The sequence below is a fragment of the Rhodamnia argentea genome, chromosome 5 (genome assembly GCF_020921035.1).
Source record: "Rhodamnia argentea isolate NSW1041297 chromosome 5, ASM2092103v1, whole genome shotgun sequence".
Classification (NCBI taxonomy): Eukaryota; Viridiplantae; Streptophyta; class Magnoliopsida; order Myrtales; family Myrtaceae; genus Rhodamnia; species Rhodamnia argentea.
The window spans coordinates 31,229,718-31,243,807 of record NC_063154.1 but is presented as its reverse complement, the minus strand read 5'-3'; the positions used below and the strand labels follow the sequence as shown (position 1 = coordinate 31,243,807).

The window sequence follows — 14,090 nt, the reverse complement described above, 5'->3', positions numbered from 1 at the left end:
CGCCTTGTCCGTTCATGCCTTCCTTGCAATTAGATAAAAGAAAATCTTCCGTTTCTCCTAATTGAGTAGAAATTCAACTAATTGAATGAAATCCATGTAAATTTAGTTTGTGAGAGCTTGCGAGTTATTTTGAATTTACACTCTGCAAGCGTATTGATATTACTTGGGTTTCACAAAGCAAAATTGAAGGGAACGTTTTTGGCATTAAATTAATTTCATAAGTAAAGTTATTTATACTCCTTCGAAATGGATTCCATTGATGCACGTTTTTTTTATTTTATGTGTATTGTGTTTAAATAAGCACTTTGTCATTGCATAGGCCCCATAATTGTACGAGCACAGAATTTCGTGCATGCTTATGCACGCCTACAGCATGGATAGAGATGTATTTGTACGGAGTTTTGGCATTTGATATCCTGCTTAAATTGGTAGGGCCCAATACTCCCGCAACATGATAGTTTTCCTCGTCCGTAAAGAGTCATGGAAATATAAATTGTGGGCCCCACAATTTTCTTTTCCTACTTTCATCTTCCACGAAAAGAGAGAGCTTGCTTTCAATGATAATGGAACTACTAAGCATTGCGCATTTCATTGGGTTTCCTTCCTTTATTCTATGGATGGAATACAATTGGCTCACTAATCAAATTAAAGTTAATTAGTTCTGATCTTTCTAAATGGATTCCATTGAATTTAGTTACTAAACTTTGTTATTATCCCCAAAATGTATAATATGCTAACCTCATTGATGCACATTTTTATGTGTATCATGCTTGAATAAGCACTTTAGTCATTGCGTAGCCCCATAATTGTAAGAGCACAGAATGCGCATAGCATGGACAGATATATTTGCACGGACTTTTGGCATGTGATATCCTGTTTAAATTGATGGGGCCCAAGACTCCTGCAACATGATAATTTTCCTCGTCATGAAGAGTCGTGGAAAAATAAATTGTGGGCCCCACAATCCATTATGTCTAAGTACTACTTATCTTCTCTTTATGCTTGTGAGCTTCCACGAAAAGGCTTGCTTTCAATGATAATGGAAACTAGAAACACACGAGTCCGGTGATTTTCTTAGTTTGTTTGTTCATTTTTTTCTTCTTCTTCTTTTCTTTTTGTGCAACTCAATAATTCCTTTCACCCCTTGGTACTCATCTATATTTACATCTTGGAAGTTTATGAATTCGAGATTTAACTAAATCACCAATTTCATGAACGAATTCCGCAGGTTGCCTTTCCAAGTTTGGAGACATTAGAAGTCTATGGCTTGGACAACGTCGGGTTCATGTTTTCTCCATCCATGGTTAAATCTCTCACAAAACTGAGAAAGCTAAGTGTAAGTGATTGCAAGAAGATGGAGGCGATCATTACGGAGGAAGAAGGATTCGGAGTGAAAATATCAGAAACTCTGGCATTTCCTATGTTAGCCGATTTATCCTTACAATATTTGAAAAGTTTAAAGTGCTTCTCTCACAATAAGTGTAAAATTGATTTATTCTTTTCATCACTGAAGATCTTTTTGTAGATGGATCCATCCCGACAATGCAAATGTTGACATTCTTTTCATCCAATGAAAAAATGATGACGGGTTCACGAGAAGCTCGAAGTCAAGACAACGTCCAATCACGCCATCTTGCACTCTTCAATCGAGAGGTATGTCAATAACGTTATGTCAAAATATTAAATATGACAAAAAGATTGAAATATCCAGGAGACAAAGCATAGCCAAAATAAAAACTAACCAAATTACTTACAAAGTGTACTTTGATTAAAATATTTTAAAAGAAAATGATTAGTGTACAAGCGCGAGTGTTGAGAGTTGCCGGCATGTTTTATGATTTGCAGTTTCTTCCTTTTAATTTCTCTAGAAATAGTTTCCATAAAGATGGTTGAATATCTTCCGTGGTACCTGCACAAAGCATGAATGGGTAATACAATTGCAGAACATGAGCTTACTCACTAGCCTTCACAAAGCGGCCTTTCACTCGCTTCACGGTATCGGCTCCGGTATTCCTTGACTCATACCGTATGTGCTCATAGATGTAGTTGGACGTACTTTTGACACCACAAACACAAAATTTGTGTTTGATATCCTGTTAAATTGGTTATTGATAGTGATTTATTAACATTAAAGAGAAGTTAGTAAACTAAGGACAAACAATTGCGTAGCTAAGGAAAGCACGCGGCTATTTTGTCTAGCAAAAATCGATGGTGGGGCCCAAGACTCCAGCAATGTAAGTTGAGGGCCCCACAAGGCAGTGTGTCTACGACTGTTATCCTTCCCAGTTGTGGCTCGCCTTCAAAGATAATTTGCACGCGGTACGGCATGGATAGACATATTTGCGCGGGCTTTTGGCATTTGATATCCTATTTAAATTGGTGGGATCCAAGACTCCTGCAACATGATAGTTTTCCTCGTCCGTAAAGAGTTATGGAAATATAAATTGTGGGCCCCACAATCCATTATGTCTAAGTACTACTTATCTTCTTTTTATGCTTGGGAGCTTCCACGAAAAGGGTTTGCTTTCAATGATAATGGAAACTAGAAACACACGAGTCCGGTGATTTTCTTAGTCTGTTTGTTCGTTTTTTTCTTCTTCTTTTCTTTTTGTGCAACTCAATAATTCCTTTCACCTCTTGGTACTCATCTATATTTATATCTTGGAAGTTCATGAATTCGAGATTTAACTAAATCACCAATTTCATGAACGAATTCCGCAGGTTGCCTTTCTACATTTGGAGACACTAGAAGTCAGTGGCTTGGACAGCATTGGGTTCATGTTTTCCCCATCCATGGTTAAATCTCTCGCACAATTAAGAAAGCTAAATGTAAGCTTTTGCAAGAAGATGGAGGCGATCATTACGGAGGAAGAAGGGTTGGGAGTGGAAATATCAGAAACTCTGACATTTCCTATGTTAGTCGATTTATCCTTACGAAATTCAAAAAGTTTAAAGTGCTTCTCTCACGGTAAGTGTAAGATTGATTTATTCTTTTCATCACTGAAGATCTTTTTGTAGATGGATCAATCCCGACAATGCAAATGTTGACATTCTTTTCATCCAACGAAAAAATGATGACAGGTTCACGAGAAGCTCGAAGTCAAGACAATGTCCAATCACGTTGTACTGCACTCTTCAATCGAGAGGTATGTCATTAACATTATGTCAATATTAAATATAACAAAGAGATTGAAATATCCAAGAGACAGAGCATAGCCAAAATAAAAACTAACCAAATTACTTACAAAGTGTACTTTGATTAAAATATTTTAAAAGAAAATGAGTAGTGTACAAGCGCGAGTGTTGAGAGTTGCCGGCATGTTTTATGATTTGCAATTTCTTCCTTTTAATTTCTCTAGAAATAGTTTCCATAAAGATGGTTGAATATCTCCCGTGGTACCTACACAAAGCATGAATGGGTAATACAATTGCAGAACATGAGCTTACTCACTAGCCTTCACAAAGCGGCCTTTCACTCGCTTCACGGTATCAGCTCCGGTATTCCATGACTCATACCGTATGTGCTCATAGATGTAGTTGGACGTACTTTTGACACCACAAACACAAAATTTGTGTTTGATATCCTGTTAAATTGGTTATTGATAGTGATTTATTAACATTAAAGAGAAGTTAGTAAACTAAGGACAAACAATTGCGTAGCTAAGGAAAGCACGCGGCTATTTTGTCTAGCAAAAATCGATGGTGGGGCCCAAGACTCCAGCAATGTAAGTTGAGGGCCCCACAAGGCAGTGTGTCTGCCCACGACTGTTATCCTTCCCAGTTGTGGCTCGCCTTCAAAGATAATTTGCACGCGGTACGGCATGGATAGACATATTTGCGCGGGCTTTTGGCATTTGATATCCTATTTAAATTGGTGGGACCCAATACTCCCACAACATGATAGTTTTCCTCGTCCGTAAAGAGTCATGGAAATACAAATTGTGGGCCCCACAATTTTCTTTTCCTGCTTTCATCTTCCACGAAAAGAGAGAGCTTGCTTTCAATGATAATGGAACTACTATGCATTGCGTATTTCGTTGGGTTTCCTTCCTTTATTCTATGGATGGAATACAATTGGCTCACTAATCAAACTAAGCTTTGCATTCCAAGTTCTTTACCAAAGGAAAGACTGGAAACTAGAAACGATATTATTATCTTGATTTTCTTACTCTGCTTTTTTTTTTAATTATTCTTTCTTTTTCCCTTTTTGTGGAACTCAATAATTCCCCCACGCCTCTCGGTACTCATCTATATTTACATCTTGGAAGCCCCTAAGTTCATAATTATGTTTAATCTCTTATTCCGTGAGTGAATACCACGGGTTGACTTTTTGAGATTGGAGACATTAGAAATCAGCGGCTCGGTTAACCTCGGTTTTATGTTCTTCCCATCCATGGTTAAATCTGTCATAAAACTGAGAAAACTAAGCGTAAGCAATTGCAAGAAGATGGAAGCGATCATTATGGAGGAAAAAGGGTTGGGAATGGAAGCAACAGAAACTCTTGCATTCCCGATGCGTAACGTTATGTCAAAATATTAAATATAACAAAAGGATTAAAATATGCGGGAGACAAAGCATAGCCAAAAAAAAAATAACTAAATTACTTTTAAAGTCTACTTCAGTTATAAAATTTTAAAAGAAAACGAGTGGTGTTGAAGCACGAGTGTTGAAAGTTGTTGACATGTTTTATGAGTTACAATTTCCTATTTTCAATTTCTCCGAAAATAGTTTCCATAAAGATGGTAGAACATCTCTCGTGGTATCTGCACAAAACATGAATGGGTAATACAATTGCAGAACGGGATTTGTAAAAGCTTTCCGAGATTTAGAAGAAACTTAAAACTGTCAAGAACCTCTCATTTACAATATCTTCTTCTACTTTTTTTCCCCCTCATCGAAGGAAACGGCGCAATTAGGGTCCGGGGCCTTTGGAAATCACCCCTTTGAGTTATCGCATGCACTACAAGACCATTCTTATAAAACTCTTGTTAAAGAAATAAAATACATTTCGGTTGAGTCATCCGACTCGTCGAGTGGATAGCCGAAGAACATTTCAATGGAAAATGAGAAAAAGAGTACTTTACAAGCGCGTCCATTTGGACTAAATAACAAAATTTCTACTTTTTGATTTGTCTCCAGTAATTCAAATAGCCTTCTCGTCCTAGAGTCATCCACATTAGTATGGAGATGTTTTGCTAACTTTTTTTATTTTATTCTTTTTCTCGTTTTTTGTGCAACTTAAGATAGAATCACCAATTTTGTGTATTCATAATTTACATTTTGACACTCATTTATATTTATATCTATATCTTGGAAGTTCATGAATCGTAATTCTATTGAATCACAAATTTTGCGAGCCCCGCGAGTTGCATTTCCTAGCTTGGAGACATTATACATCACTAGCATGGATAACATCAAGATGATATGGGGCAATCAAGCTGACAAGGATTCTTTCCCAAAGCTAAAATCGCTTTGTGTGTATCGAAGCAATAAGCTAAAGTGTGTATGGGATAAGGAACTCCACCATCAAGTTAAATTCCGATGTCTACATTCTATTAGCGTTTCCCTCTGCAAGAGCCTCACCTCTCTGTTTCCAGCCTCGATAGTTAGAGACCTAATGCAACTTGAGAAGTTGGAGATCCGTGAATGTGGCATTGCACAACTCATCGAGAAGGAAGGAGTAGGAGTTCCCGGGTTTGATTTCCCAAAGTTAACCTCCCTCCAGCTTGAGCGTCTTACAGAGTTGAAGTGTCTATGCACCGGAACACATACTTCCCATTGGCCGGCATTAAAGTCCTTGAGGGTGGATGGCAGTAACAAAGTAGACATACTTGCTTCCCAAATTGAGAATGAGATGCCACGTCATAAACAACCTCTCTTCTTGATAGAAAAGGTACGACCCAAGATTATTTGTTTTGATTCAATGGTGGATATTTGAAGTGATCCTTGCGGCCACTACTAAGCATCTCATACAAGGAGCTCCACATACGAAGATGTAAACCGTAAGACTCACCTTGATACCATAGAAATATTTCAACATTGAAGCATCGTATTGTCAAATGAATCAAACACATTTCCGTTGATCCCATTTTATTTAAGATTTAGGCTAATTCTTATGGTTTAGCTCTCTCCTAAGTGCTTCAAAGATGAAAACACGTGGCATGTGTTATGATCTTACCATCCCACAAGTGTGTTGTCTAATTTGGATTAAAGATTACCGATGTCATGCTAAAAACGGAAAGATGAGACATTATTGTTGACGTTAATTACTGAACTTTGTGCAATTGTGACTCTAATTGATGGACAAGTTATTTTCACAAGGGATATATCTTTAGAAACGTGGATGTAAGGAGTTACTTGAGTTTAGTATGGGTACAAGTCAAATTTAAAAGATTAATGATAATGGGTTTTTTTATATGTAGGAACATTTCCTTCCGTTGAATCACATAAGACTGAACATTTTAAAATGCAGTTATTGTGGGCGATATACGGGACTAAAATCATAGTACCCGAGTTGTCTTTCAAATAAGCCGGCTTTAACTTCTGATTTGATTATTCTTTCAGGGCGCATTCCCTAATCTCAAAGAGTTCAAATTGGATTTATGCGAACGAATGGAGATATGGCATGGGGATTTTCATGATGAAGAATTCTTCTGCAAGCTTAGAGTTCTTGAGCTTCGTCGTCTTTCCAAGGAATCCGCAACATCCACAAGTCATTTTATTGAGAGTTTAGCCAACTTGGAAGAGCTAGTCATACGTGAATCTTATTTGGAAGAGCCAAGCAGCAATGTGGAAGCCATGGAAGGCCCTAGTCAAGAGCAAAAAGTAATATTACCCTTTTCAAGACAAATTAAACATTTGAAGGCTCTAAATCTATCGGATTGTGATGGGTTATCAAGTATGTTTACACCGACAATAGCTGAAAATTTGGTGGCTCTTGTAAAATTAAGGATAAGTAATTGCAAGATATTGACAGAAGTAATATGTGACAAGGGAAGTAAGGAGGGGCATGAAGTGGCTTTCCATCATTTGAAGTGTATGGAGCTTGATGGGTTGATAGAGTTGAAATGTTTTAGCTCGGGTGGATGCGCTTTAATGTTCCCTCTCTTGGAAGATGTCATTGTGAATGGATGTCCCAACATGAAGTTCTTCTCCGAGGGGCCAACAGAGGCCCCAAAGCTGGAGAGAGTAAAAGTAGATACGGCAGAACGGTATGGACCGACAAAGGACCAGTATTTTTGGAAGGAAAACCTCAACATGACCATCCAAAATATGTTTAAAGAAATGGTATGCATCAACTACTAAATTCTGTGCAATTGGTTGTTTTTGATCACCGACAAAGTAAATGCTTTTGTTAACTAGAATTTTACTTTCAATGATGCATTTTCGGACAGGCTTCGGTTGCTAGGGCTGAGTTTGTGCGGCTGTTTGGGTTCCCCGAGCTCATTGGAAAGTGGCACCACGAACATAATCCTGTCAATTCATCTTGGCAATTAAAAACCCTAATGGTGGATAAGTGTCCATCATTTATTAACACTATGCCATCCAAATTGATGCTTATTTTAGAGAAAATGACGAGCTTGCAAGTGCGCGATTGCAAGTCTTTAGAAGAAATATTCGATCTTCAAGGGCTTGAAGTCGTGGAAAGCACTCGAGTGCTACCTCGCTTAAAGAATTTGAACTTCATCAATCTACCAAAGTTGAGGCAACTATGGAACAAAGATCTTCAAGGAACGATGCGCTTCAATGCTCTATCTTCTCTGACTCTTTATAAATGCAGCAACTTGAGACATGCTTTCACTCCATCAATGGCTTGGTGCCTTGCCAATCTAGAATATATGGAAATAAAGGAGTGTGATCAGATGGAAGGAGTTATTGAAGAGGAAGAAGGGCAAGAAAACGCAGTGGAGAAGATTACGTTCCCCAATCTCCGGACGATTAAGCTGAAATGGTTGCCCAATTTGACTAGTTTCCTATCGGGAAAGAAGCATGCTCTGGATTGTCCCAAATTATATTATCTGAAGATTGCCCACTGCCCCAAAATGAGAAGTTTGACTTGGCAGTCTTCGATGGATATTGACCATAGCACGCCTTCACTTTTCACTCCACGGGTTAGTCTTTTTTTTTTTTTTTTCCTCTAAATCTAATGCTTTTGTTTTTCAAGGAAATCAAGTCAAATGAATGGAATGCCGGTAATTGGAATTAGGGAATATAATGGTGCTTCGCACGCGTCTCATGAAACAAATTTCGTTCCAGAGCAATGCATCAATCAAGGATAAGAAATTGGTTTCCTCTTACACAACCGTTTTTGCCAGTGATTGGATCGGAATCTTTTTAATGTAGAACTAGTAAATTGACCCAATCTGCTTTTTCTAAGATCATAACATAGGTTATTTCTTCAAGTCGTTATGTTGTCTTTGCCTATTACTAATTTATTTTCTTTCTATACCAAAATTTCCACACATAATAAAGAAGAAACTTGTAAACAATTGCAGTTAATTTTATTATCTTGTTTGCCATAAAAGTACTGAGGAATTTTCTATAATCATCTTCCAAGTCCATGCTATAACAAGCAAATAAGCATCAAAGTACAGAGGAATTTTGCCTCCTTCTATAATCGGTTACATTATGATACTAACATAATGTAACCGGTTCGCTTTTGGTAATAATTTCTGGATTTTTCAAAATCTAGTAGAAATGAAAATGGGAAGTTAATTTCCGTGAATTGCACCCACCAGCGGGGCAATGGAGCCAACATTAGGAAGCGAGAAGAAGAATCTGTATACAAATACCGATTGAATTGAAGCACGTGTGTCAAACCTGCTTTGAACCATGCTTCAAGTTCATTCATTCCTTGAAGCAAATAAATCTAAGAAATTCTTAGCTCATCAAAAGATTAGCGCAACCAACTTTGATAATGATAAGTGCAAACAAATCTAACAAACTGCATGTTAATATTCATCATTGCAACTTTCCAACATTGAAAGGGATGCGTAATGTACTAGTGATTATCCGAATGCATTTATCATAGCTGAAATGAAAGCATCAATTAGCCCTTCCCTGTTTATGTCACGAGCAAGTTCTTGCATTCTCATGATTTGTGAGAGCTAGGGAATTTTGGAAATTCCTTCTTCGAGATCGCAACTCAATATGATCACATTCATTGTATCATTTTTCTCAATATGGCAGGTACAATTTCTTGGGCTTAGTAAGATGATTCTCTCTCACATGGATAATTTAAGCAAAATATGGACTGACAATCCTCAAGAAACTCTCACTTTTGACTCTCTCATGGAAGTGGAGGCCAAAAAATGCAAGAGCCTCGAAAGTCTGTTTTCGCATTGGGTGGCTACACGTCTAACCCAACTGGAGAAGCTTCGAGTGGAGTCTTGTAGGATTGAGGAAATAGTCGCTAATGGAGACGACACTCGACACTCCAATATTGCTCAAGTTCTTTTTCCGAAACTAACCTCTTTAATGTTACATGACATGCCCCAACTCAAGACTTTCTGCCTTAACTTGCCCACTTTAAATTGGCCATTCTTGGAGGAATTGCGAGTGACTCACTGTGATAAACTAAATATGTTGTCTTCTGCGGCATCCATGAGTAAGTGGACTCAGAGAGATGCTAAACAGGACCTTTCAAACCAAGAAGTGCACTTTTCGTTTGAGAGGGTATGATTTCATCTGCTTTTCCTCGGTTTCTACTTAGTTCTTTAAAGTACCCACTAAGCTTGTGTCTGCTGGATAATCACATCATGTTATAATACTATAGAAAATATGATCATCTTTGCCATCAGTTTGTCAAAAAACATAACATATTTCTAACATCTCAAGCATACTTTTCATTTCTGGAGACACAAAATATCTACATAGAATTACAAAAATAATTGTAGTTTTTTTTTATAACAACGCAATATGTTCCTAATCTTGTCTAATCTAGTGGTGCTCTATTGTCGCACATTTGAACTTTTCTTCTCTATTTATTTTCTACAAATTTTTTAAAAAAAAAACTCAAAGAATTTTATTTTGGAAATTACCATTAGAACCTTAATTCACTATCCTCACTTCATCCTTTAATTCGCCCATTATATTTCATTCAACTACATAATCACGTCACGTTATAATGCCATAGAAAATCCGAAACCTCTTTCCTATTAGTTTGTGGATGATATAAGATATCTCTTATATCTTAAGCACACTTTTAAGTTTGTGGACCCTGAATGTTTTAGAAATATTATGATTGCATCCGTTACATAGAATTTCAAAGATGTCAATTTTTCGTTGACAAGACCAGATATTTCCAATGAAAGATTAATTTGGTGAGCTGGAGTACTCTTGAATTTAGATTCACTTTACCAACTTAACCATGCCAACCTCTCCTTGAGACTTTAAAAGCTTATGCAGGGCTCTTGAGATATAATGAACTTGAAGAAGCTGGCCACCTGCTGTGCAAATCTAACGAATTAGGCTTTACCTTTTACAACAACATAATTTATCGCCAAACCTCAGGTTGAATTTACTTCTCTTGCAATTTTGGCGATTTGACAGGACTTTCTCAACTTAAAGAGACTTTTATTAGTCCATGAAGACATTGAGATGATACAAGATGGAAAATATCCTGATGGCATCTTTGGCAAGCTTAAAGTGCTAACATTGGCATGCTTTCATGAGCAAAATGCCGTCTTTCCTCCCAGATTCCTCCTAGAGAGATTTCAGAACCTGGAAAGCCTCGAGGTCTTCTGTAGCTCCTTTGAAGATATATTCCCTGATGAAGGATTTGTTGACGAGGAAAGAAATTCGGTGCTTGAAAGTCTAACAGTACTTAAGTTGAGCAAGCTACACAAGCTAAAGCGTGTATGGAGAGAAGACTGTTCGGCGTCCAAAATTCTTCAGAGCATCGAAACACTTGAGGTTTGGGATTGTCCCGAGTTGACGATACTATTTCCAGCCGTGACATCCTTCCGGAATTTGACGAAGTTGGTGGTGAAGAATTCCTCTGGATTGGTACATCTAGGGACAGCATCATCGATCGCAAGTTTGATGCATCTCTGGGAGATGACTATAATAGGATGTGAAAGAATGAAAGAAGTAGTGACAAAGGATGAAAATGAAGAAGCACAAGTGATTTCTTTTGAGAAGCTAAGATGGTTGACACTCCGTAATATGCCAAGCCTAGAATGCTTCACAAGTTGCATCTTGAGGTTTCCATCCCTGCTGAGGATTGAAGTGGAAGAGTGCCCCAAAATGAAGATCTTTTCTAAGGGTACGCTAAGCACGCCAAAACTAGGTTGGGGGATACTGTTTGGATACGAGTGGGAATGCAAGTGGGAGGGGATGGGTGATCTGAATAGAGCCATACGAAAGTTGTCGGCATAAACAAATATATATATGCGCAATAAAAAATGAGGTAAAGTTGATCCAATCGAAATTGATGTCTTTCACAATTTTCATTTTCCCTTTTTCCCCTTCCCCACCGAGAGGGAGAGAGGAAGAAGAAAAGTCTAATGGTGATGAGATATTTTCATCTTTCGTTTCCTTGCTTCGGTCAGGCGACGTCATCATCAAACCTCCATTGGACTTTTCTTGCGAGCTGAACAGTGCGCCGCGCCCTCCCACCTTTGCTGGAGAGAAGACGAAAGTAAGTGCGACGCCGGAGATCGCGCCGCCGGTGAGTCTGGACAGTCCTCGCTTCAGCAACATCATGGTCTCCTCCCACTCTTGAAGTCCTGGCAAACTTGTAAGTCCACGCTTCTTCATCGACATCATTTCTCCTGCTACCAGAATTTCTTCCGATTGCGTGTATATTAGTTGAAGTCGGAAGCTGGTTTTGGTAGACCTTCCTCAATCGTTGTCTTCTTAAGCTAGGGCTCTCTTTTTAAATTCGTTCTTTTCATCCTTCCCCCTGTGACTTCAGATCATGTAGCTTACCTTAGAGTCTGAACAAGCAAGTCCTCCAACTGGCAATTATTGCCCCTAGCATCTACATCTTGTTTATCTCACTGGCTGTCTGAAAATGTGGATGGGCAGAGTACTCGCAGTGGATTAATCCATAAACATTTAGACAGATTATGGCCAGTGAAGATAAGGAGCTTTCCACACGAGCATGTGGCCTTCTTCTCTGCCGGTAGTAGAGAGCATTTGCTAGAGAAACAAGTCTGTGCAGGGAGATTTCTGGGTGTTCATGCTCATCGATAGAGATAATATTGTGTTCAACGTCTCAAAGCTGGTGAGTACCGGCGTTATTTGATTGAGATGAATATTGGACATGCCGCTTCACGCCACCTGCGAGGCCAATACGAATTGAAACTTTTGTGGCTTCCTTTTGAGCTGCGCTTGAAAGAATTGAACAGCTTCAATTAAAATCTTCAATTCCATCCATAATCCAGTCATCGATGTCTTTGCTTTTCCCTTGCACTTGTGGTCTATGTTGTTCAAATTCATGTGTGTGTGGGTGTGTGTTTATAGGACGTGGAAGGCTTCTTCTGAATGTTTACCCTATTGAACTCTAGGAGCATAGATTTTTTTTGACATTTGACTTTGGATCGCCGGCCAAGATTGATGACTTTCATTGTATTGTTTACTGTCTATTAAAACTCATGAAACTAGCAACTACCGCCTTGAATTCGTGCTGTGTGTGATTTGATTCTGTCAGAAGTAAATGCTCATGTTGGGTCTTTTTTCACCATATGTTGGTTTTTCAACCATGTATATGGGCAGACTGCTCCTGTTCAATTTATCTGGCAATATATTCAGGAAAACATGCAAATTGCATTGTCAGGTATTCAGACAGGTCATGAATGTGAAGCTGAGGAGCTATGGACGTGATTGGGCTGGCTTTCTTTTCTGCTGGTTGGCCCGCATTTGCAACAGAAACTCGACTGCATGTACTGGATGTTTTTGTGTTTATGCTCTTTGATAGGGATGATGCTGTGTGCGGAGTCTACATATTCACTAGAGCTGGTAAGGACTATTCACATTGATCGAGATGAACTTTTGATGTGTCACTTTGGCCGGTCCAAAATAAATTCAGTATTCCTAATAACATCTCCTCACTATATAGTCTTGATGAGTCAGTGAACCGTATTTGTATTCCGATTGGGTTTGTAAGTTTTGTAATAATCCAGATGCACACACTCATAAATGCCACATTCCAAATCTGAATGAACCAAAAAGGACGTGCCTCAGGATGTCCTTTTTGGTTGATCCATTCTTGTTATGTTCTTCTTCATTTTGAATTTGAAATCAAGTCTCATAGGCTTATTAAGATTATGGGTTTTATTTTTCCAACAGGGAATACCAAAGAGGTTCATGAGAAAATATGGTGAGAATCTCTCGAAAAGGATGCTTCTGAATGTGTCAAATGGTGCAATTATTTGGCCTGTGGAATTGGAAAATGTGATGAGATGGTTGGGTTATCAAAGGGTTCAAATGAATTTGCAGAGCATTACTCTATCAAAGAATCTGGACAGTCCTCGCTGTCAACATCATAATCTCCCCCACTCTTGAAGTCCGGCAAACGCGTGAGTTCATGCTTATTCACACATCATTTCTCCAGTCTGCCAGAATTTCTTCCGGTTTTCGTGTCTTATTGCGTGTAAATTAGTTGTAGTCAGAAGCTGGTTTTGGTAAATCTTCCTCAATTGTCGTCTTTTCCCTTGCACCTTTGACTTCAGATCATGTAGCTTAACCCTAAAATCTACATCTTGCGTGCTTCTCCTGTGAGTATAGGTGTTCTCTTGTTTATCACACTGTCTGTTCGAAAATGTGGATGGGCAGAGTACTCCCTGTGGATTAATCAAGAAACATTTTCATGAAAACAGAAAAGTTTTGGCTCTTAGGCATTTAGACAGATTGCAGCCGGTGAAGATAAGGAGCTTTCCCCACTAGCATGTGGCCTTGTTTTTAGCAATTGAGTCTTGTTTCTGCTTACATTACTCTCTTTTCTTTGTTTTTAACAAATGCTTGAATAGGTTTTAAGAAACTCTTTTGTTTTTTAGTCTTGTTTGATTACATAGCCTTGTGGGAATAATACTAACTTCGAATCTATCCTAAATCTTTTCATAGCAAGTCTAATTAATGTAGTGTA

At 38.4% G+C, this 14,090-nt stretch overlaps 1 long non-coding RNA gene across 1 annotated transcript; it reads right to left on the bottom strand.

Annotated features, from left to right (window-relative positions):
• Positions 1 to 10,284: 10,284 nt before the first annotated feature.
• LOC125315179 lies at positions 10,285 to 10,500 on the bottom strand. Its single transcript, XR_007198535.1, has 2 exons — positions 10,361 to 10,500; positions 10,285 to 10,328 (listed from the first exon to the last, which is right to left on the bottom strand). It is a non-coding gene; the product is annotated as an uncharacterized LOC125315179 (long non-coding RNA).
• Between the last annotated feature and the right edge of the window lie 3,590 nt (positions 10,501 to 14,090).